At 43.2% G+C, this 24,895-nt stretch overlaps 1 protein-coding gene across 3 annotated transcripts in view; it reads left to right on the plus strand.

The window, feature by feature from the left end:
* JAKMIP2 (janus kinase and microtubule interacting protein 2) overlaps positions 1 to 24,895 on the plus strand; it is a 92,530-nt gene that overhangs the window by 26,741 nt on the left and 40,894 nt on the right. Inside the window, exon 1 of one of the 3 annotated variants that reach the window (XM_081900110.1) lies at positions 3,409 to 3,521. The exons of the other annotated variants lie outside the window; for them this stretch is intronic. The gene's annotated coding sequence lies outside the window, so the exon portion shown is untranslated. Of the gene's footprint in view, positions 1 to 3,408; positions 3,522 to 24,895 lie in introns of those variants that run through there. 3 annotated transcript variants of the gene reach the window in all.

Below are 24,895 nucleotides of genomic sequence, written 5' to 3' on the forward strand. Positions count from 1 at the left end.
TCTCAGTCTCTGTTCTCTGTAAAAAGTTCCTCTTGAAGCAGAGCTCTGCTTTAGGGTTGCATATTTTGGGGTGGAGATTTTCCGAATCAAGTGCAGATAAATAAAAAACAAGGCACAATATCTAGCTCGTTACTATATTGTCAAAAGAATTGGTCTCGTATATGATATTGGAAGCATGAATAGTAATTGCAAGTCAGTGGAAATCTTACACTGGATGCTTAGTAACGCTCACTGTGGAATAGAGCTATAATGGGGGGTGGGGGTGGAATCACATATAATTTGAGATTTCGACAAGGACTAGAATCTCCAGGCACTTTTGATAAGATTTGGCATTCATTTATGACATGTACAGCGGAACCATCATTTTCAAGACAATCCTTGTCACAAGTCTGGCAAATCTGTAACTATACTGGATGATCTGATAACATTGATAATCTTTCCTTGGACTTTGTTATTTTAACTCACTCTACATGCCTATTTTAAAGCTTTGTTTTTCAACTTTTAATATTTATTTGTTGCTGTAATTGTTCTTTCTGTTTTATATACATTATAAAATGAAATAATAAGAAACAACTTTACAGAAAGAGAGATTGCTTGTTACCATGACCTGCACAGTGCATTTTGTACTCACCTCCATCTGCCTAATGACGGGGCCGGCCATGCTTTATTAACTAAGAGTGAAATATGAACCTTGCCTTCTCCTTCAAGCACTTCAATGCATTTATTAGTATTCTGCCTTGCAAACCTGCTGATGGTGGTCACATTTCCCAGGCTTTTTGTCTTGGGGCTTAAAACTACAGATTGCATGAGGATGCATTTTGATGTAATTGAGCAGAGAGGTATATTGCTGCCCTGACAGGTGCGGACACGTTTTTAATGGACATATGGTACCTAAACTAGACTGCATATAGAGAGGAGGGCTTCTTTGTTTGTCAAAATCAATTGACTGTTATTGTAGCTTAGAATAGTTGTACTTGATTTTTTAAAATGTTTTTTCCTGATTTTATGGTTTTTCTGGCTCTGTTTTATTTATTAATTATTCCCCTCCCCACTGGCTTCTGTTTCATTGCTTTAATCATGATTGCTGCTACATTTCCTCATAGTTGTCATGTTTTAGTGTGGCTTTTTGTAGACTTCTAGTAGAAAAGCGGAGTTAAATATTCAAAAGGGAATAAAGAATGAACAAAATGTGGCAACGACAAAACCGTTACCTTTCCCCCAAAGTAAACAGTTGCTATCATTGCAGCCTTATAAAAAAAGACAGTTGTTTCTGGTTGCTCCCATGCAACTAATATCACCTGTGGGAATGCAGGTCTGTTTCACTCTCTCAAGGTTGCAGAGAGCATGCAGAGAGAGTTTGCTGTGTGTACCCTAAGCAGCGTTTCAACAATAGAGCTACAGTAGTTACAAGAGGGCAAACACCAGGTCCAGCCCATCTCTCAGAAAACACCCTCTTCTACTAACCTGGCCCAAAGAGTTGCATAGATAGTGGCTGGGTGTAGTTGCCTAATGTTACAGAGCAGGATCCATGTCACAGTGCCGGGAGGGGTGTCTCTGAAGGAACAGAGGATGTTATGAAGATGCAGTGTGTGTTGTTGTTTTTTAAAGGAACTCAACAGAAACAGGAGGAAATGGGACTGGGGTTAAGGGAAGACAGCCCTTAAGAAGCTGAAAAGGGGAGGTAAACAGAATGACTATAGTTGAATTCAGGAGAGAGATTTGAATAGGATAAGAGAGCACACTGTGGGGCACATAGACCTGGTTCACACCATAATACAAAACTATTGTTTACAAACCATGGTTTTGAACTCACTGAACCCTGCTAAGAAATTTAGCTATGGTTTGTTTTCTGTCAACAAACCACAGTGTGAATCCCATGGTTTATTGTTGGTTTAGGAACCTTGACTTGCATTTACTGTGGCTTGGCATTATTAGTGAAGCCAGCACCCTTTCTTAACCATAGTTCATCCCGGGCATAAAACCAAGCTACAAAGGCACATGGCAAAAGTAGCTAGGAAACAAGGCAAGCTTTGAACTGGAGTCCTGAGAGCCAGACAGATCTGGAGAACCACATTTGCCCCCTGGGCCCAAGGTTTCCCATTCCTGGAATAGAGCAAATGACTGAGCAGTCGATTTACAGGAATAAAATTAAAAGAAAAGTCATTGGCAAAAGGGAAAGAAAGGGAAAAGCCTAGAAGCTTACAGATGGGAGTTATCTTTTAACATTTGATACTGAAGATTGCAATGAACTTTGCTTCAGGCACTTCCTTCTATAGTTCACTCTGCCTGAGCACCATGTTATCTGCACATTCAGTGTTTGTTGTGCTGTGGAACTAATGTTTGCCTCGGACCACTGAGAGGGGGAATAAAAATAAATTTCCTCTGCCTGTTAGAATTGCACAGCTGCGTCTGAGCTGCTCCAGGAGGAGTCTGGGAATGCAAATGTGCCTTTTAATACATGCAATTCTAATTAAGTGTAGTCATAACCCCGTGCTGTGGTAAAATTCTCTGTACTCTGAAGCTGCGTATTAAATGCTTCTCCTAAGGAGCGTGGAGAATCCCCACAGGAGGCTGATTCCTCAACACTAGAGTCAAATTCCTTGCATGTCTTGTTTTGAATCTGAGTGATATTGCCAATTGAATTATTATTATTATTATTATTATTATTATTATTATTATTATTATTATTATAATATTTTATAGAAAATATTTCAATTAAACAAAAAAGTAATTACTGGAGGGGGGAATCCTGCCATCAGAAACATTGCCCAAATCAATTGTTATTTTTAAAAAGAACAGGCTTGCTACAAATTCCTATGAAGAAAGAGAAATATTTTGTCTGAGCTGGGCTAGAACTAGTCATCCAGTCCACGCCCACTTTGTCAGTACTTTTCCTCTTTTCAGACTTGGGACTGTGGGCTTCCATTGAGGGGGCAAGGGGGCTGTTGCCCATTACCCTGGTGAACCATAATATCCAGATTTCCAGCTTTCATAATAAAGAATAGGCTTATAGTATTTGTAGAACCTGAGATATGAGGCAACATGTACAGACACCGCTTTTTCTCATATTTATTTTATTTATTTTTTTGAAAGAAGCAAGGCTTCCTCCTCCTTTCATTGTTTTACTCTGCCTGCTTCACCGAAACATTCGTATAGATATCCCTGTTTGGGACCCATATTTAACCTGATAATGGACTTAGGGACCCACTTCATCATTTTTGCCATTATGCTGTGACAACCCACCTCATGAAATGGGGGAACTCTGGAGCCGACCGAGCGCTGGCTCCGCCCCCTTTTAAACCACCGGAGCGGACCAGAGTGAAGCTTGCTCACTCGCGGTCCGCTCCTGTGGTCCCGCCCCAGTCGGCGCCACAGATTGGCTTGTTTAAACCGGGGTTTTTCCAGGAACCCCCAAAGCTCCGGGGCGCAGGGAAAGCGGGCAAGTTTGGGCAATCTGACGTGTCTCCAAGAAGATCGGGGGTACCGCGTGCCGGTCCGCAAATGGCGCCCACCTCGGATGGGTGAGCGGTTATTCTTGACCTACTGGTCAAAGAGAAGTGTTCAAAGATACACACAAATTGTCTCACACAATGAATTGAACTCTCACCCCTTTTTATTGTCCTTATCTTTTCCAGTACTCTATCCCCCTTGCTCCCTCTTTGTGTTTCTTTGAAAGACATTTCAGGGGAAAGGTTTCAATAAATACAAGAACAAACAATAAAAAAGAAAAAATGTTGCAATAAAAAAATATTCATTTTCAAAATGGTCATATAGGATATCTCCTGTGACATTACATATGGAGATTTTGGGGGGTATAAGAGAGAGGGAGTTTTGCTTGCAAATAATGCAAGGCACTGGGACTCAAATCTGCCTGGGAATAATCACCATTTGATGTGTAAATTGGCTGTAATTGAAAGGCACACTGCACATGCTCAGAAGCATTCTCTCCAGTCTGCCTGCAAAAAAAAAAGTCTCAACTAATACATAATTAGGGAAATATAAACCTTGATATTGAAAATCAGCTATGGAGCTGAGCAAAGGTCAGTCTAGTAGAATTTAAGTGACACTGCAGGGGAAGGGAGGGCTTAGTTTGCTGCTCAAGGGGATTTCCTAGCTTCTCAGTCAAGTGGTTTCCTGTCTCTGGAGCTTTACACATGAACAATTCCCTTGCTTATAGCTGCTCAGGCAAGTAGACTGCACAATTAAACTGAGGAAACACATTCCTATGGGACTGAATTCCACCTTTTAAAAACAGAAAGATCAAAAGATGCTGTTTCTATTTAAAATGACATAATAATTAATTCTAATATCTCTAGATCAGGTGGAGCATACAGTTCTCAAGCACTGGAATCGGGCTCTTTCCTTCCCTTCCCTTCCCTTCCCTTCCCTTCCCTTCCCTTCCCTTCCCTTCCCTTCCGAAACATTCTTTTTAGCAGAGTGGAGAGATGGCACCCATCCCCCAACCGTAATCCGCTCTCCAGGTAGGGTTGCCATATTCTAGTCTGCCAAATCCAGGTGGCACAATTTGCAAATTATTTGCTTATGGTGCAAATCCCATTGGCTGGGAAAGGGTTAAGCAACCAACCTCCCACTCCATATTATAGAATAGGTGGGGGACTTCTGGCTCTCCATCAGCCCCAGGCAGCATGGCCAATTGTCAGGGATTGTAGAAGTTGGAGTCCAGCAACATCTGGAGTTTCAGGTTCTCCCCCGCCTGCCCACCCTGTTTATAAGAATGAAAAATGTGGTTGGGTTTCCGTAGATACTTTTGCATACAACATGAGCACAGTGCGGAACAGACACAGTGCACTCTCCTTTGCACAACACTGAATTCCACCCCATGTGTGTACACTAACTTTGTTGGAAAACTGTGCCCTACATCAACTCTGGAAAGCCTATGCACCCATAGACTTTTCACACATAGGCTTTCTCCTGCAGAAGTCTACACTTAACGTGTGGGTATTGGAGGCAGAGAGAGGAAGCTGTATGGTCTTGGCATCTGCCCTGCTGCACATTTAATTGCCCTGAGGCCTTACTTGGCTGTCCTGCCTAGTGCTAGGGGGCTACCAACCACTGCACAAGAGCCCATAGCTCTCAAATGTGTACATGGGGGAGAAGGGAGGTTTGCACCTGTGTAGAGAAAATCTGCTGGTCCTTGGGGTCAGCCTCTATACACAGCCGACTCACAAGATGGAAAATGCAGCAGTTCACAGAGAATTATTTTTGATATTCACCTCTGAGCCTTCATGTTCTTTGTTGCATTTCAAGGGACTGTTGTAGTTGTACTCTTCTGCTCAGTGGAACTTGAATCAGTGGAACTTGGAATCTGGAAGGATTCTGTTTTTAGGATAATAATAATAATAATAATAATAATAATAATAATAATAATAATAATAATAATAATTTATTTATTTATTTATTTACACCCCACCCATCTGGCTGGATATTATTATTATTATTATTATTATTACTACTACTACTACTACTATTATGACTATTACTATTATTAGTGAGGTGCTGGGACACCTGAGGTGACAGTGAAGGCAACATCTGCAAAGGAACAAGTGGTGACCATAGCCTTGTTTAAGGCTTTGTTTGCAGCAAAAGCAGACCCTGGAATATTTTCTTGCAGGTTTGCTCTCATCGCCTTTGAGATGTCTTTTCCAAAAAATGCAAGATTCATATAAACTGTGATGAACATTTCACTTCCAACTAACTTCTCTTTATCACCCTCTGTAAGTCATAAAAAAATTGTAGCCTTACTAGCTTGTCTCAAAAAGAAAAAAAAGTTTGGCTGAATGAAACGTATAATTTGTACACTGCAGAACAACAAGAGCAACATGGCACTTTTTGTTCGCTATTAATAATCTCCTAAGATGAAAATTAATTGTCCTGCTCTTTATCTGCAGCGACATATTGCTTGTTGTCCCTTAGTACCCACTAACTGCACTGCTGAGGGATGCCAGTGAAAGGAATGATGCTACAAATAACAAAACATTTAAGCTTTATTAAAAAGATGAAATAGAACAGCTACGAGTTTATACAGGAGTTGAGGACCACCAGATGTAATGTACCTGCAGTTGAAATCTGAAGGGGAGAAGATAATGGAAATACAGTAAAACAGCCTTTCATGCAATAGTCTAAAGAAAATGCAATTTGGGATGAAAGCCTGCTTGTTACTGTTTTGTTTCTGGTATTATTATTTTTAATTTAAAAAAAACCCACAAGAATACTCCTACACATTTCTAGCAATTTCATATTGTTCAGTAAATGACCTTTCACTAGGCATTCCATAAACAGGACCAGCTCAACACCTACTGCTTTGTCTGAGGTAGAACAACAACTGGTGTCCTGCCCACTCCGAAATGCCTCATAAGCACTACGCTCTGGGAGTAAAAATACGTTAATAAACTCAGCAGTTGCTGCCCCAAATCAGCTGCCTGGAGTGATCATGTAACTCTTATCTACTGGTAGGGCCAGCTCTAGTTATGACAAAGTACATCAAAAACCTGCTTATTGAAATTATATTCACAGGGGCATCAAGAATAAATGTGCCCAATACTTTGTGGAAATCAACAGTGCCATTTGGTTTCGCTCAGTTATGCGTTTTAAATTAAACGCATATTCCTCTATTCCCAAGAAGACACTTGCTTTTACTAGTCACGCTGTTTCAGATCTAGTTGCATATGTGTATTTGTAAGAGGTGGGGGGGGGAGTTGGCTAGGAAGGCTGCAATGCTTCTAATGAGTGTCAAGGAGTTTCTATACTACCTAAATTTACAGGCATAGGCAAACTCTGGCCCTCTAGATGTTGGGACTACAATTCCCATCATCCCTAGCTAATAGGACCAGTGGTCAGGGATGAAGGGAATTGTAGTCCCAAAAATATCTGGAGGGCCGGAGTTTGCCTATGCCTGGCTGAAAATGTCATCAAAATCTGATATCCACTTTCTTCCAACTCTCCATATATACACACACAGACACATACACACAGAAATACAAACACACAAGCTCCTTTTGCTTCATCTCTTTCTCCACACAACCACTTTGACAAGTGCCACATAATGTCTGTCCCACACTTGTAAGGAACCTATCTGTTAATGTGGCAGCATCTACACCCTGGAATTCCCTGGAATTAGGAAGGCGCCTTCACTGTATTCTTAAAACCTTTTCTGTTTACGAAAATCTACCCAGACACGTAAAGTTGATGTGATCCATAATTTTCGCTTGGAATGTATACTTTAAGGTGTTTATTAATTTTCCTTTTTAGTAAACTTGTTTTTTAATTTTCATTTTTATTGACAGTTTTAATGTATATTTCATGTTCTTTGCCAACTGCTTAGAGATTTTATTTACAGTTAAGCAGTGTACAATTTGTTAAATAAATGCATCTTTTACTACATTTTTCAAAGGACTTGGCAATACTCCACAGTCATAATACAAACAGGCAACATTTGCAAAGGAGAAAGAACCACACATGCAACCATAGCTTCATTTAGGGCTTTGTTTGCAGCATCGGTTACAACTGAAGCTTCAATTGAACAATGAACAATTGAACAATGGAAGCTTCTCTGGAGTGAATGAGACGAATCTCTTGATACAATACAGAATCTTGAAATACCTGGTTCTGCAGTTTTTCAGAACAACTGGTTATGGATGGCAAAGTCTTCAGTTTACTTTATGGTCTTGCTTTTCAGCTTTTCCAAAATTGTACTCAAAGCACCAAGCACCTAAATGTGTAAAATACCTTGCCTGTGTCTGGCATCTGTTTACTAAATTTACTAAATTTCCCTAAAAAGACAGAACTGGCTTTGAGGTCCTGACAAGCCATGGCTTATCATGATGGGGGAAAGCCGTATAGTTCCAGGTTTGTTCCAGCTCCACTCTCTTCCTCCAGTTCAGCTGGATCAGCAGCTTCCTGCTCCTTTTTGATGAAGTGCAGATTAGCATTTCCCTAAACTGTGGCTAGGCCTAACATAGTTTGTTGAAACAAACCAGCTTCATAAGCCATGGTTTGAAGTTGGCAGGTGTTGAACAAACATTTGTTAGAATTAGCCAAAGTTCGTCAGGTTTGGATGACATGACATGGCTGTGTTCAATTAAAAATGGAAGTGAAAGCTCCCAATCTTCTCAAAGAGGGGAGATACGATCCCAGGACTCATTCCCACCATGATATACAGTGGTACCAAGGGTTACATACACTTCAGGTTACATACACTTCAGGTTACAGACTCCGCTAACCCAGAAATATTACCTTCAGGATGAGAACAGAAATCATGCTCCGGCAGCGCGGGGGCAGCGGGAGGCCCCATTAGCTAAAGTGGTGCTTCAGGTTAAGAACAGTTTCAGGTTAAGAACAGACCTCCAGAACGAATTGTACTTAACCCGAGGTACCACTGTACACCATTAACGATGGTTTGCTTGAAACAAGCCCATTTCACAACCAATTGTTCTAAGCTGGTCTTAAGTTTGTTGGGTTTGGGTTGGATGACATGACTAGCTGTGATTAAACAACTGTGGTTTTGAAATCTTCCAATCCCCTCACCCTGGCTATTGTGATGTCTGAAGTGGGCCCCAGTCTTCAGATTCTATTTGGTGAGCCTTTAACTGTCAGTGTATGATATTATGCTAACAGTGTCAACTCACACAAGCCACCTTAACAGTCAGTGCCAGGTATTATACTAGTACAGTGGCACCTCGGGTTAATAACTTAATTCGTTCTGGAGGTCCGTTCTTAACCTGAAACTGTTCTTAACCTGAGGTACCACTTTAGCTAATGGGGCCTCCCACTGCTGCCGTGCGATTTCTGCTCTCATCCTGAAGCAAAGTTCTTAACCTGGGGTACTGTTTCTGGGTTAGCGGAGTCTGTAATCTGAAGCGTCTGTAACCTGAAGCATCTGTAACCCGAGGTACCGCTGTACTGCACTAGAGTGGAAGATCTGTGCAGGCTTCCAGTCGGGAGACAAAAATAATAAAACACAGGGAAGTGGCAGGTACCAAGTGCGCCATGCTGATTCCTGAGTATACACAGCTGTTTTTCATCAATCAAGGCAAACAGTATATGTCAAAGGTCCTAATTTTTCCCCATTGAGACCAGAGTCAATAACCATCTGTCATTTCTGAAACAGTAGCAATATTTCGTTTGATTACACTTGTGTAATAATAGTATCACACCTTACGCTGCTACTTACGGCTGCTTGTATGAATTGACATCGTCACCATAAGGCAGACCACCTCTGACTCTTTTTGTATATTCCCTGCCCCAACCTCTGGAGAAAAGGTCCTGAAATCATTACCATCAGCAATTACTGCCTCCCCAAAACCACCAGCAATATTGTGCCTTTGTATGGAATTTAATTATAAGCTTCTTTGAAGTCCAATTTTCGTTGAAAATCAAGGGAATTGGTTTTTTGTTTTTGTTTTTACTGCATTGCTTAGTCGCCCAGTAGCTAATGTTCTCTAGACAACCTACTACAATATGTATTATATAAAAGGGGTGGGGGTATCAAGGGACTTGTTCCTCTGCCTGTCCTCTCCCAAATCTGTTCTGGGGGCACCTCCTATGCCCTGGAGCAGATACAGGGAATGTACAGATGCCACAAAAGGTTGCAGGACAACTTTGTTGGATGCAACCCAAAGACTGTCCTCTTTCTTGTAGGCTGTGTCTCCATGAGCACTGCACCCGTTCACGTTTCAGTTTAGCCATCTTTGTGTCTGCTTCACCCTCTCGGGAATGTGGGTATTGTGACAGAGGAACACTGTTCTCCAGGCCCTCACCATTTCTCTAGGTCAGGCAATCAGCTGTCTCCACCAGTTTTATTCAAATACACAAGGGTGGTTAAGACGGCTACCTGGAAAACATGAGATGGGCTCATATACCTGACCAGTGTGACTGTGGTTCTCAAGAGGCCAATGAGAGAGGAGAGAGTCTGTCAAAGCTGGGCTGCCCTTGCTGCTTTGTCCCCTCCTTTCCATCTGGCATCCATGCCAGATTTTACTATGCACTGCTCAGAGATTTTACTATGCACTGCTCACTGGTCTTCCTTAAAACTTGCTCATAAACAGGCTAGAAATATTGTGTTGTTGGGGGAATTGTTGTTCTGTTCTTGGGAAGAAACAGAGCTAGAGAGCTGGCTTTACACTCTGGATAAATTGCAAGGCATTGGCTGGAAGAGCCAATGGTCTAATAGTTTCTTAATTCATCCTTGTCTGGGGTGAAGGCAGCCTGCAGACTCCCACTGAGCTGGTGGTGGCAACCATTAGAGAAGCAGGCCTACTCTGCAAGGCAGGTGTGCAAGGAAGGAGCATAAGAAGTTCTCCTGGTGAGGCTTTGCTACAGGTACAAGAACACTGGTGTCCCTTTATTTCTGCACCTGGAAGTGGTGCAAGATACTGTCTGGAAAAGCTTTGCCTATTTAATTTCTGCATCTCTGAGCGCTGTTTAAATTTATACATGCTTCTCTTTAAAGGAGGGTCAGAAAACAATGGCATCTTTAAGAAAAAGAGGGACACTAACTCAAAAGACCAGAAGGACATTCCGTGTGTTGAAATATACAAGAGTTAGTGAATCTGAAGGGCACCATATGTTCCTGTATTTCCCAATTGGATACAGCCTCCATAGCTTGACAGTGTTAAAGGACAGATGGAGATAGAGATCAGAGGCTGCAATCAGGGCGGAGGAAATGTTCTGGATATTTTCTCTGGCTTTCATCAGTTTTCTCCCCCGTTATTCCATTTAAGTGTGTTTCAAATTCGATAATGAAAGCCACAGTGTCAAGTGCTTTCAAAATGTATGGAACGAATCCCTGATATCATCACCTCTTGGCTAGGTATGTACTCAGCTCTGTAGTGGTTACTCCCTTCTCAACAAATATTGTGGACTTGCATACTTAACCACTCCATTTATCAGCTGCCCAATAACTGGAGTTGCCTGGGTGACCTCCTGCCTTGTCAATAACTCCGATAGCACAACCTTTTATAACCATTTAGGTCAAGTATAATTGCAGAAATAAAGCATCCCTGCTTTTGAATTCAATTCACTGCACAATGCTTTTACAATTGCAGGAGGTGGGGAAGACTCTGTATGTGCCTACATTCCCCACCTCTTGTATACAAAACCGCCTTTTCTTCATTTCTTGCTGCTACAAATTAATTTATATTAATACAGTCATTCCCGTGCAGCACTAATACATTTAGAGAGGGGAATTCATAAAATTATATCCCCCCGTAACAATTATTTACCCTAATGCATGCATAGCTGTACGTTTTGTTTCTTTTTGCCACTAGAAATCATTCTGAGAATATACTCTGCCTTGCAGAGGAATCAGTACAGTGGTACCTCGGGTTACAGATGCTTCAGGTTACAGACTCCGCTAACCCAGAAATAGTACCTCAGATTAAGAACTTTGCTTCAGGATGAGAATAGAAATCATGCTCCTGCGGTGCGGCGGCAGCTGGATGCCCCATTAGCTAAAGTGGTGCTTCAGGTTAAGAACAGTTTCAGGTTGAGAACGGACCTCCGGAACGAATTAAATACTTAACCCGAGGTGCCACTGTATTCCAGTGATGCTTCTGTTGTCCTTCCATGGACTGGCCTTCATTACTGTAAAAAATCTGGGACTCCTCTGCACTACATGTAATAGGAGATTTGTCTGGAGACTTCTTACCCAGGATTTTTCTCCTTTTCTGGATGGTTCAACCTCGACTAAAAATATATATAATTTGCTCATTAATACCAGCACTGGGAGGTTTCTTAGATCCTGTCAATTCAGATCATAGTGAGCATAACATCTGCCTGCACAGATTTCCATTCAGTCCCCAGCTGCATGTCTAGATGTACAATATTTACTGCCACACAAACAACAAAATGCAAAATTAATGATCAAATCTCTCATGAATTTCAGCTGAGATATCTTGACAAACATCAAATGGGGGTTGATTTGCAATATGATTCCCATTCTCCCCCCCCTTCTCTCTCCCTCTTATCTGTAAGCCTATTGATAATTACTTGAAATATATGAATAATTGTAAATAGTTTCCACATGCAAACATACCATATTTTTTCAGCGTATGAGATGAGGTTTTTTTATTTAATAAATTATGTTAGAAATTTGGGGTTGTCTTATACATGGATAGTGCAGAGGGTGGACTGGCGATTGGTTGCTGCCGTGAGCAGGAGATTGTCAGCAGTGATAGGACAGGTGATTGGTGGCTGCAGCAAGGGCTGCTGTTGATAGGCTGTCACCACGGCAATCGTGCGGGCAACTGGTGGCTGCTGGCGGCAATCAGGCAGCTCTTGCTATTGTCAGTGGTGGTCAGCAACCCCCCCCCCAAAAAAGCTCAACAACTCTGGGTAATCCCCCCCCCATTTGTAGTCCCCCCAAATAGGGGGCATCTTATACATGGGGGCATCTTATACACGGGGGCATCTTATACACAGAAAAATACAGTACTTTCAAACTGTGCACACCTACAGTCTCGACACTTAAAATGTTTCTATTCAACTACATCACAAAGAGTACCGAAAACTGCATAAGCAATAAATAGGTAATAAAAGAGGTCATGTTTATCCTTTCTTACAGTCAGTTATTTAAAATTAAATCTATTCCAATCTCTGCTATCCCAGTTTTTCTTTTTATATTATGCGCAACCAGCTTCCAACTGTCTAATCTTTCTTTATAATTCCACGTTTCTTTAATATTACTGTCAATTTAACAATTGCCATCTGTTCCCATAAGCTCCTAACTCATCCTTTCTTATTATTTGGTTAGTGGCTATCCTTCCAAGCCTATTGATATCTTTTATTGTTTTTACTGAGTGATAAGTGCAATCACAATGTGTTGCGAGGAGGCTATAGGGAAAAATAGTACTGTTAGGTTTATCAATGAAAGGGACTGATAGGTAAAATATTTGGTGCTCAGGTATTTTAAAGACTCGTGGCTGCATATGGGGCATGTGCTTGCGTGTGTGTTTGCATGAGTGCATTGTGCGTGCATACACACATGCTGAATAAATAATTTCTTTTGATTTATGTCCAGGTTTAGTGCTCTAACTGCAAGCTCTCTATTTTTAGAAATGCTTTCAAGGTTGTTCTTGGGCTTTGTGCATTGCCTTTTCTTATGCGGCTTGTCTTAAGCCAAATTATATGAAAGGCCTTAAAAAACAGAGAGAAATTCCATCAATAAGAGTAAACTCAAAATAGGCTTCCCTCCTGCAGCCCAACACGGTGACCTTCTCAAACATCTGAAATACAGTCCCAAGGTCACTTGATAAATTTGCACTTGGGTGAAATTTACTTGTGTATTTATTCTAATAATAATCTGATTTATGCAGCTTATGCATCCCTCTGATTGGCTCTTAGGATGAAGCACATTTGCATAAAAACAGCACGGTTTTTTAAAATTATATTAGTTGTGCAGCACCAGTCTCTGGTGAATCCTGGCAAAACAGAGATGCTCTTGGTAGGCAGTCCCTAAATTCAGGAATTGGGTGGCCGACCTGTCCTACATGGAGTCACACACACCCTGACGGTTCATGGACTGGGATAGCTCAGTTGGCAGAGCATGAAACTGTTAATCTCAAGGCAGTGGGTTCAAGCCCTATGCTGGAGAAAGGATTCATGTATTGCAGGCGGTTAGACCCTCGTGGTCCCTTCCATCTCTACAATTCTATGATTTTAATATCCTGTCACTAGAAGCCAGCGGGGCTGGAAATATGGGATGCGAGGGGCTTCAATATTGAGGGAACTGCCATCACCTGCCACCCCTGGGTGAGCACTGGCACAATCACCCAAACTCCAGGATGGGTGGAAGGCTTGGAGGGCCATTGCCAGAGCGTCCCAGCAGACGTGGCCCGACAGGGGGCAGGGCACTGTGCATATGACGTCATGCACATGTGACAGCCCCCCAATGTGGGGCCCAACTTGGTGTGCCTGGTTGAAGCCCAAGTGGCCTCTGTGGAGAGAAGTGCTTATTTCCATCTACAACTAGCTGGATCAGGGCAGCCTTACTACAAGCTACACTAATTTATTGATTACTGCAAGGCACTCTGCGTGGGGCTTCCCTTGAAGACTGACCAAAATGTCAGGATGCTGCTGCTAGAGCAGGGGTACCCAATGTGATGTTGTTGGACTCCCAACTCCCATTAAGGCCAGCCAGCATGCCTAATGGTCATTGGTGATGGGAGTTGCAGTCCATCAACATCTGGGGGAACTAGAAGTTCCTCATCTGCATTTTAGTGGACAGGGGCCTATGTTTAGAGCCTGTCAGCTCTGGCAAAATCCCTTTAGCTGTCAGGGTGCTGTCTGCAGCTCCCGGATGGTTGCCCAGGGAAGTATAAAGACAAGGAAAAGTTTCTTACAGTCCTTTTTTATTTCAAATCTCACAGAGAGAAGCTAGTGACTGGACCTAGTGACTTCCATGGCAACACTAGGGCTCTCCCAGTTTGTTTTGGGCCCCACTCATCAAGCAGGCTGGATCTGATCTTTGGGGCTGGCATAGATATGATCATGCTTCCCCCTGTGGAAGTGCCATGGTCTGATCACTACGCTCTGAAAGCCAAGATTGACTTCCCGCTCCTCCCCTGCTCGGATGGCGAACCTATTTGGGCTCGTCCGCAAAAACAGATGGATCCTGATAGATTCCGACAAGCCTTGCGGGACCCTGCTCCTCCTGGTGACTCATTAGATGACCTTGTTGAGGACTGAAATAACCAGCTCTTGGCAGCCATTGATAAGATCGCGCCTAAGCACCCTCTGCGACCCCATCGAAACCAGGCCCCTTGGTTTACTGAGGAGCTCCGGCAAATGAAGCGGGATCTCAGACGGCTAGAGCGAGTATGGCGACGGACTCATGACGGAGCCTCAAGAACATCTTATAGGATGCTTATGAAAGCCTATGAGATGGCTTTGAAAGCTGCTAAGAAATCTTACTTTGCAGCTTCCATTGCATCCGCTAGCTCTCGCCCGGCACAACTTTTTAGAATAATTAGGTCAATAACGTCCTTAGGAGGACAACCAAATTTAAGCACAAATTCGACCCACAGCTGTGAGGCATTCGCGAGCTTTTTTGCGGAGAAAGTCCTGTTGCTCCACCGTGACCTCCCTGCCAATTTAGATACAGTTACTGAACTGGAGGCCCCTTGATTGACTTCAGGACCATTTTGATCGGATACTCCCTGCTGATGTGGATAGATTCCTCCCAGTTGGTAGGCCCACCACCTGCCTCCTTGATCCGTGCCCATCTTGGCTGATTAGGGAGTGTCCAGATATTGCGCGGACCCTCCTGGTTGAAATTATCAATTTGTCAGGGGAACTGAAGGAAGCAGTAGTGTGTCCACTCTTAACGAAAACTTCATTACATCCCTTAGACCTATCCAATTACCGCCCAGTTTCAAATCTTCCATATCTGGGTAAGGTAATTGAGAGAGCGGTTGCTGAACAGCTTGGTAGGTTTCTGGAGGAAACATCGGCTTTAGATCCATTTCAGTCCGGTTTCCGTCCTGGTTTTGGGACCGAGACGGCTCTGGTTGCCCTAACAGATGATCTCCGTAGACAACTGGATCGAGGTGGGTCAGGACTGCTGATCCTTTTAGATTTGTCAGCGGCCTTTGACATGGTCGATCATGATCTTCTGGACCACCGCCTCGCAGACGTGGGGATACAGGGCATAGCCCATAACTGGCTGTGCTCTTTTATCTCTGGTCGGGGACAGAGGGTGGCACTAGGGAGGGAAATGTCGCCTTGGTGTGTGGAGTGCCGCAGGGCGCAATTCTCTCCCCGATGCTTTTTAACATCTTTATGCGCCCCCTTGATCAGATTATCCGGAGCTTTGGGCTGGGCTGTCACCAGTACGCTGATGACACTCAGCTCTATCTACTGATGGATGGCCACACCGACTCGGCCCCGAACACACTGACCAGATGCTTGGAAGCTGTGGCTAGATGGTTTCGTGGGAGCCGATTGAAACTAAATCCTTCAAAGACAGAGGTCCTATGGCTGGGTCAGGATGGCATGGGGATGAGGGACCAACTCCCTTCTCTTGTGGGGGCCCAATTAGTGCCATTGCCTTCTGTTAAGAGTTTGGGTGTAATCCTTGACGCCTCCCATTCCATGGAGGCGCAAGTTACAGCAACAGCCAAGGTGACATTTTTCCACCTTCGCCGCATCAAGCAGTTGGTCCCTTACCTTTCCCGCCTCGACCTGGCCACAGTGATCCATGTGATGGTCATCTCCAGGCTTGACTACTGTAATTCACTCTATGCGGGGCTGCCCTTGAAGCTGTCCCAGAAACTCCAGCGGATGCAGAATGCTGCAGCGAGGTTCCTCACGGGGTCTCTGCCATGGGAGAATATTCACCCAGTGCTTTTCAAACTGCACTGGCTCCCGGATTTAAGGTGCTGCACTGGCTCCCAGATTTAAGGTGCTGCTTTTGACCTTTAAAGCCCTTCACGGCCTAGGACCCTCGTACCTACGAGACCGCCTCTCCCGGTATGCCCCACGGAGAGCCTCATAAATAGCAACACCCTAGTGGTCCCGGGCCCTAAGGAAGTTAGATTGGCTTCAACCAGAGCCAGGGGCTTTTCAACTCTGGCTCCGGCCTGGTGGAACGCTCTGCCTCATGAGACCAGGGCCCTGCAGGATCTGATTTCTTTCCGCAGGGCCTGTAAGACAGAGTTGTTCCGCCTAGCCTTTGGCTTGGAGCCAATTTGATTCCCCCCCCTCTTTCTTTTTTTCTTTCCTTCTCCTCCTGCGTTGAGGCTACATTTTATTTTAATGTTGTAATATTTTAATGTTGTATTTAAATTTTGTTTTTAAGTTGTAATCATTCAACTTGTTTTTATTATTGCTTGTAAGCCGCTCTGAGCCCGGCCTTGGCTGGGGAGGGCGGGGTATAAATAAAAAATTATTATTATTATTATTATTATTATTATTATTATTATTATTATTATTGAACCCAGTCTCTTGGATAATGGTGTTGTCCCAAGTGAATTTCCACGCACCCCCTTCTCTCCCACTTCCTCATTCATCATCATCATCCTCTATGGGTGCCGCTAAGTGCCCTCTGTCTTTGAGCTCTTTGCTCTTCTGCTTTTAAGGCTCACTGGGTTCTGGGAGATGGTGGGTCTGGAATGCTTTCTAGTGACAACATGTTAGCCAGTTTCTGCTCCAGCTCTGCCTGCTGCTCCTTTCCCATTATTTCCCAACTTTTCCCCTCACCTGCCTCTGAGCTGTGATCTCCCACAAACCACTGTTGTAAATCTATACTGTTTTCCTCTTCTTCCTCCCTGGAAGGGTCAGGATGGGTAGGCGGTCTCCACATTCCTCCTCCTCTGCCCAGTCCCTGACATTAGCAAACAGAATTTTTTTGTCAGCTGATGAAGTAGCAAGATGTGATTTTTTTTGGTTGCTTAGCAGAACCCATTCTGGCACCTTGGTCCCTTGGAGTTATGTTTGGCCTTCCATTGCAGGCAGTTCAAGGAGAAGGGAAAGTGTGTGTTGTTTAGCAAGCTAAAAATGGCATGTTCCTTCCTGTTGCCTCCAGAGTCTTTGCCTGATCCATTCTTCAACAGCTTATGAAAAGTGACACTCACATCCATTGGTTTGTGGGTAGAAATCACAAGAATGACAGGAGAGCCAAGTGGAATATTCAGTTTTCAGATTGTTCTGAATATGTTGATATATGCAGCAAGGGCAAGACCATCCAGCTGCATGTCAAAAATTATAATAATTGCATATTAGCTCCATTTGCATTCAGGTTCCAAGCACAGAGCTATGACATAAATGTACACGAAGTAAGACACGGAAACAAACCTTTTGTTTTAACGAAACACACAAACATATATGTTTTGATAAATAAGGAGGGTTTGCATTTAACAACACCCTGCAATTGGCTTCACACAAAAAGTGGAGGCCATTCATTAGCAGCCAGGGAACACTCCACGCTGCGAGATGCTCAACTTAAACAAAAGCATTAGCATAGGGAAATTTGCATTAATTCTTCACTGTCACCGCTTGGAAAATACTGTTTATTCTGTGCATTTCAATTCCCGAACCATTTTGCAGTAAAAATGATTAAAATACCTCACTGCCATTTAAATTCAAAAGGCAGAGTGAGGAATGGAGCCCCTGTTGCGTGATTATTGCACTGTGTTTTTAAATGTACATGGCTGCCCCTTCTCCCCTGCATAAAGTGCTGCAAGAAATGAGGCAAAGGCAGCTGCTACAAATGGCATCCACCAAGCACTAGGAATATATCAGTTGGTCAGAGCAGTCCAGAGCCTCTAGCTTGCACTGGGGAGAGGCTAGCTTTGCCATCTAAGCCAGTCTCTTGTTGGTTGCCACCAACAGAATGGTGTGCCACTCCATCAGTGTAGCTCTTCTTCTTCTGCCTGCTGAGCATGAGTGCCATTGGCAGGATGCCCATAAGGGACAGCCAGCGTAAGAGCAGACTGGGGCAATCTAGGGGCAGGGAGCAAGGAGAGCTAAGCCAGTCCAGAATTCATTAGATCCTGAGACAGTTTCACTGGTCTCATGCAATGGCATTGGGTCCATTCTAGGCCCAATTGTTATGCCAGTTTCAGGTCTTCCTGCAGTGATCTACCTGTCTACTTCCCCCCAAAAAACACACACATTCTGCCCTAGCTGCCATGCACGGCAGGGCTGCAGATGTGATCACGCTGCCCCTCCATGCAGACTCTCCAGTTGGCTGCCAAAGTTTCGATTGTGCTCAAACTCTAGGATGGGCAACTCAGGCAAGCCTACCCTACCCAGACATGTAAAAGGTGACATGTGGTTTAATCTGTAATTTTAACCGCTGGTTTAAATTGTATTTTTAATATTTTAAAACTTGCTTTTAACTCTGACTTTTATTGATAATTGTAATGGTTATTTTATGTTTTCAGCAAACCACTTAGAGGTTATATTTATAGTTATGTGGTGCACAGGTTTTGTTAAATAAGTAAATAAAATACATTAAAAAAAACTCTTAGTAACATGAAGCCAGCTTAAGGTTTATGAGCCAATAAAACATCCAGACTCGAATCTCCAGAGGTTTAAAAATCTAGGAATGTGTTTACACAGTTTATAGAGGTAATCCTAAGGTATTTGTTTATAGAGGTAACCTAAAAGAAAATTGAACCATGGAAGACTAATGTGTTCTACTTAACAGCTCTGCTGCCTAAGGAACTGTGATACTGCTCTATAATTTGGAGCTTAAGACTTTTCCTCAACCTGGCCCAGTTGCACTGCCAGTAACCTGCTAGGCTGGACAGCTCCAAGTACAACCAAGTAGTAGTAGAAGAAGAAGAGTTTGGATTTGATATCCCGTTTTATCACTACCCAAAGGAGTCTCAAAGTGGCTAACATTCTCCTTTTCCTTCCTCCCCCACAACAAACACTCTGTGAGGTGAGTGAGGCTGAGAGACTTCAGAAAAGTGTGACTAGCCCAGCAGCTGCATGTGGAGGAGCAGAGACGCTAACCCGGTTCACCAGATTACGAGTCTACCACTCTTAACCACTACACCACACTGGCATAGTTAGATGGAACACTCAAATGACACTCCTGTGATCTGCAAGTTGGAACGTGTGCAGAGGATGGCAACCAAGATTATCAAGGGTCTGGGATGGTTAGGGGAGTTGGGTATGTTTGCCTGGGAAAGGAGATATGAGAGCCATCTTCAAATACCTAAAGGGCTGCCACATCAAAGATGGAGCAAGCTTGTTTTCTCCTGCTCCAGAGGGTAGGACCCAAACTAATAACTTCGAGTCACATAAAGGGAGATTCTGACTAAACATCAGGAAGAACTCTGCTATTCTGTGATTCTATATCCTGTGCTTATATGTGTTGAGCTCAAAGATGGGGAACCAGACAAAAAAGGCAAGCTTTAATTTTTTACTGTTTGATTTAATTATTTTAAGCTCCGACCAACAAGAGCTAATATTTCCAAGTGACCCAAAGCTTAGAGGAACTAATTCTCTAGTATTTTTTGCATAATGGGGGTGCTTCCTTGATAAACCAGAAAGAAAACTGCAAGACAGTTTCAGTTTTTACTGGAACACACCCAAAGAGGTATCTGGAAGCACTCGATTGGGAGCTGCCCAGAGTGGCTGGGGAAACTCAGCCAGATGGGCAGGGTATAAATAAATTATTATTATTATTATTATTATTATTATTATTATTATTATTATTATTATTAGCATGGTTTTTTCCTACAGTGGAGGTAACAACAATGGCAATCAGGGGTCTTAGCCACTAGAAGCCTCATCCTCCATTTTATTCCTACAATTTAGCCAGTTCCTGAGTCACAAGAGCACTTCTCCTCTTATCCCATGACTGCTGAGCTTATTTAGGAGTCTTTGGTAAGGTACCAGGTTGTTCCTACACTCCAAGAAGGTGAAGCTTGACACAAACCAATAAAAGCTAGGCAAATCCTGCCAGTGTCCTTTGTACTATCTTGTTCATTGTATTTCTGCAGAAGGGACTGGGAAAGGCTGAACTCCCATTTTCTGAGGGAGCTGAATGGGTGGGCCTTTCTGTCTCTGAGTATTAGCTTCTCTTATAGGGGACAAAGGAGGGGCAAATGGACTGAGCTCTGGTTTTGTTGGTGATCCAAGAAAAATAGGGTTTTCCTATCTTTGCTGGCCAAATCCTGTAGGCAGAGTTAGGAGGAGGCGTCAGCTTGTTTTCTAGCTTGGTTCAGGCTTTTATCCTTCTAAAACTGAACCAATTTGTCCATTGATGGAACAGCAATGAACGGACTTGGGAAAGGCAGCAGAACACCATATGAATTTCCACAGGGTGACTTGTAACAGAAGTTAATCTATGAACATATTATTGTTTTAAGTGACACAGCTGCCCTTCCTGTTGTATTGTGAGCTTGTCAGGGATCACAGAGAATTGTGTGAGGAGTTCTTCATTTGGAAGCTATTTCACAGTAAATTGCAGCTTCTGTGTTCCAAATTGTTCTCTAAAAGAGATTCATCTTTCCTTCTTATTGATAGATTACTAGCTTCCCATTGATGGCAAACTGCTTATAACAATGGGTTAAATGATCACCATAGTTTGCCTGACAAGAGAAAGGGACACCACAAAAGATAGTTAGATAGGCTACTATTTCATGCTTCAAACATATTTTTGCAATCCAGCCAGGAGGCGTTTTCAGACAATTTTATGTGGAAAAGAGAAATCCTATCTATTTAGCTAATTGTTATTTGTTAGAGCAAAGTCAGATGCTTTTATATTTGTGTGCCTTCTGCAACAACGGCATGAGAAAGAAGCCAAACACTGGCTTGTCCTAACCAAAGCTATTTACCTTCATATATAGGATCTCTGAAGAAATCAGGCCTTGAAATTCTTATTCTTGTTTCTATTGCCTAAGGTATATGATGGTGTGCCGCCACCTCTAGCACTGCTTCAGAGAGAGAAATGAAAGTCAAACTAGTGAGAAATCAAATTCTGCCTCCCTCAGCACAACCACTGAATGACAAAATATTTTTAAAAGAAAGTCATGATTTTCAATAAATCACTTAGCCCTGGAGACATGAGCTTTGTTGCACAAATCTGAAGCATGCCCCAGTAATCACATCTGAAAATTGAGCATGAGCTCTACCTTTCCTCCCACCAATACATACCCAATAGTATACAAATGTTTCAAGGCAGCTGTATTATAGATGGTTATAGATGATATTTCCCATTTCCCATATACATTTAATACTTCTGCATATGAGTAGGGTGCTATAGAGCCCCTCCAGATGGCCTGCTTATTGAGCATTCATCCCGATGTGCTTGCACAAAGCTTACATGGCGATTAGTCTATGTGGGGTCTTTACTGAGCATTTTTTCTCATTAGTTTGTGGGGACTTTATATGACAAGCAGCATTTATCTTGCACCGATCCTGATATTCTTGTGTGGTTGTTCTGTATCATTCTGTTAATCATTTGCCCATTCCACACTTTTTCCTCATCACTTTCCTAACTGCAAAAAGCTGGGGTGTTTTCATTGGATTTGATGTGTGTGTTTTTCACTGGATTTATTGCCCCACTATGCGTTTGAATCCGCAGTCAACACCCCTACAAATACTGACAGTCTGAAGGCATCCATTGCTGAAATATGAAATAAAATGCAAAATGGAATCACCTAAAGCAGTGTTCCCCAACCTCGGGCCTCCAGCTGTTTTTGGACTACAACTCCCATCATCCTTGACCACTGGTCTTGCTAGCAAGGGATGATGGGAGTTGTAGTCCAAAAACAGCTGGAGGCCCAAGGTTGGGGAACACTGACCTAAAGGACCTCTTGTCTGTTCTGTGGTTGTGGTTCCAGGTTCAAACTGGAATGCGAGGTTTACGTGCAAGTTCAAAACACACCCAAAAGTTACCAACCATGGTCAGAGAACCTTGTCATTGTGAGGAGATGGAGAATGAGACTCTTTAATCTCAGGTTTGTGGGTTCTAGCCCCAAATTGGGTGAAAGATTCCAGCATTGCAGGAGGCTAGACTAGATGACCCTTGTACCCCCTTCCAACTCTACAATTCTATGATCCTCAACTGGCATGTCAAAAAAGGCTTGAAACCGGTTTCAGTACTCCGGACAGGGGAAGCTTATGTCACAACATCCCTAGTTATGTGCATAAGATGACAGCTTAAAAATGAATGGTGGGTCTTTCAAGTGAAAGGGGGCTTGATAGAAGTGTTTCCTTTCTCTACCTTTAGCCTGCATTTTAGAAACTCTTCAGCTGGATCGGTTCATCCAGGATTTAATGGTTATCTGGGATGTAGTCAACTGACCCAATTGAAATGGTGCCATAAGTATTGTGTGCCCCCGAGAAATAGTTTTGTAATGGGAATACGTGGAGACCTTTAACGAGAGGCATTCAGGTGTGAGAGATGATAACAGTCAGTTGAGTGTCATGCTTTGTGGCTTTTCATCACAGAAGAGAAGTATTTGTAGCCGAGGCTGTAAATTGCATCCTACTGCATGGGTGGTCAGGAGAAATGGATACGTGCTGTCTGAGCTGGCTTCTATGCAAAGGTCACCACACTGAGGCTCTGATGAAGTCCTCTGAGTTCAGGAGCTGCTTGAATGGTGGATATTTATCAATGGCTTGTGGAAGGGTTCTAAATATGAGCCCTCTTCTGCACTTTAACACCTGGACGAAAATCTGATTTATAAAAGATTATGGTACATGAATTATGGATTTTATGACCACTGGTGATGGGGATTTTAGGGTATCAGTTATGTATGGCATTTCTTTAAAGTGGACAGCTGAGGTTGTACATGTCACCGCTTGTTTGTATAAGTTTATCAAGATTCAAATTAAAATCTTTAATACAGGAGATGTGAGAGGACAAAAAGCAGTTGAGGAAAAACTCCCACAAGCCTGCAAACTCATGAGGGTGAGATCCTGTTGATACCGTTGCCTCATGCCTTTTCAACATTTCCTCTTAATTCTGAACAGTGTTTATAAGTTGAGCTGAAAATCAAGCACATAGACGAACAAAATATTCACGGGCCTCTCCAGCTTTGTTTGCTTTTCATCCAGGCTACGGAATCTGCTCTTGACAAGAGCCTACAAAGCTTTCCTAACAATCTCTTCCCTGTCTCCTAAGGTCACAAAAATGTTGAAAAAGCATCAACCTCAGTTCATAGTGACCTCAAATATGTCTAACCTCCTTATAAACGGCTTTAAGGTTTTTTTGATAGTCAAGCAGTGTGTAAATTTTATAAAACAAATGAATACCCTATATACTCAAGTATAAGCCGACTTTTTCAGCAATTTTTTAATGCTGAAAAAGCCCCCCTCGGCTTATACTTGAGTGAGGTGGGCAGCGGCAGTGGTGGCGGAGGGACAAGCCCTCTCCAGAAAAACCAAGTAGCCCTTTCTCGACGCTGGTCCCGCCACCACCCGCCTCTCGCAAGGACAGGCACTGCGCCTCTCCCAACCGCGGCTCCTATGCCTGCTCTTGTGAGCGGCAGAGGCGGCGGTTTTCAGGCTGCTCCTTCTTCCTCCGCCTCTACCGCTGGCGGCGGAGGGGGAGGAGGAACGAGCAGCCCAAAAGCAGCCCTTTCGGGTTGCTTGTTCTTTCTCCACTGCTGCCGCTGCCACCACCACCAGGTTTGTGGTGTGGTGAACTGGCTTATACTCAAGTCAATAAGTTTTCCCAGTTTTTTGTGCTAAAATTAGGTGCCTCAGCTTATATTCGGGTTGACTTATACTCGAGTATATACAGTAACTAATATGGGAGTGCTGCCCTCCTATCCATCTTCAATACAGGCTCTGTATTTATACTCTCTGATAAACCAAAACACATTCTGTACATGCTCAGAAGAACTCTAAGCTCACAGATTTAATAAACTGCAACTTAGGGTCAAACTATATACAATGCCATTCATGCAATTAGCAATTGCATAAATGGCTTCTTTCTAAGTAAACTGTAGGCACAGGGGAACCATTCCAGATAAGAGCTGGTGGGGGCTATAATTCTTTGTCCGCCTCTGTCCCCAGTCCAGAATGGCACCTACACACACACACACACACAAGCACACCTGCTATTTGCATTGGAAGAGAAACTTCCCCTGCATGCATGAGAACCAAATAGGAGCGTATAAAGAGGATAAGAAAGAATGGAGCTGGGAAGAACATTCTCCTTATTGATTCAAATGTGATGCCTGACCTAGTCCCTAAAAGGATTCTGTCTGCCTATGTCTGCAGCAGGGAGAGTCGGGGATATTTCAAGCTAGCTGCCCCCTGTCAGTGAAGGTTGCTTACTTAATTCAGGGACATTTCCGACATGGGACTGTGCCCCTGAAACTGCAATCCTAAATGCACAGCATTCAGTACAGTGGGACTTCCTCCTGAGTAAACATGTGCAGAATTGCACTGTGTGTGCGCACCACAGCAT

This window comes from Podarcis melisellensis, assembly GCF_964234715.1.
Source record: "Podarcis melisellensis genome assembly, chromosome: 2".
Taxonomy (NCBI): domain Eukaryota; kingdom Metazoa; phylum Chordata; class Lepidosauria; order Squamata; family Lacertidae; genus Podarcis; species Podarcis melisellensis.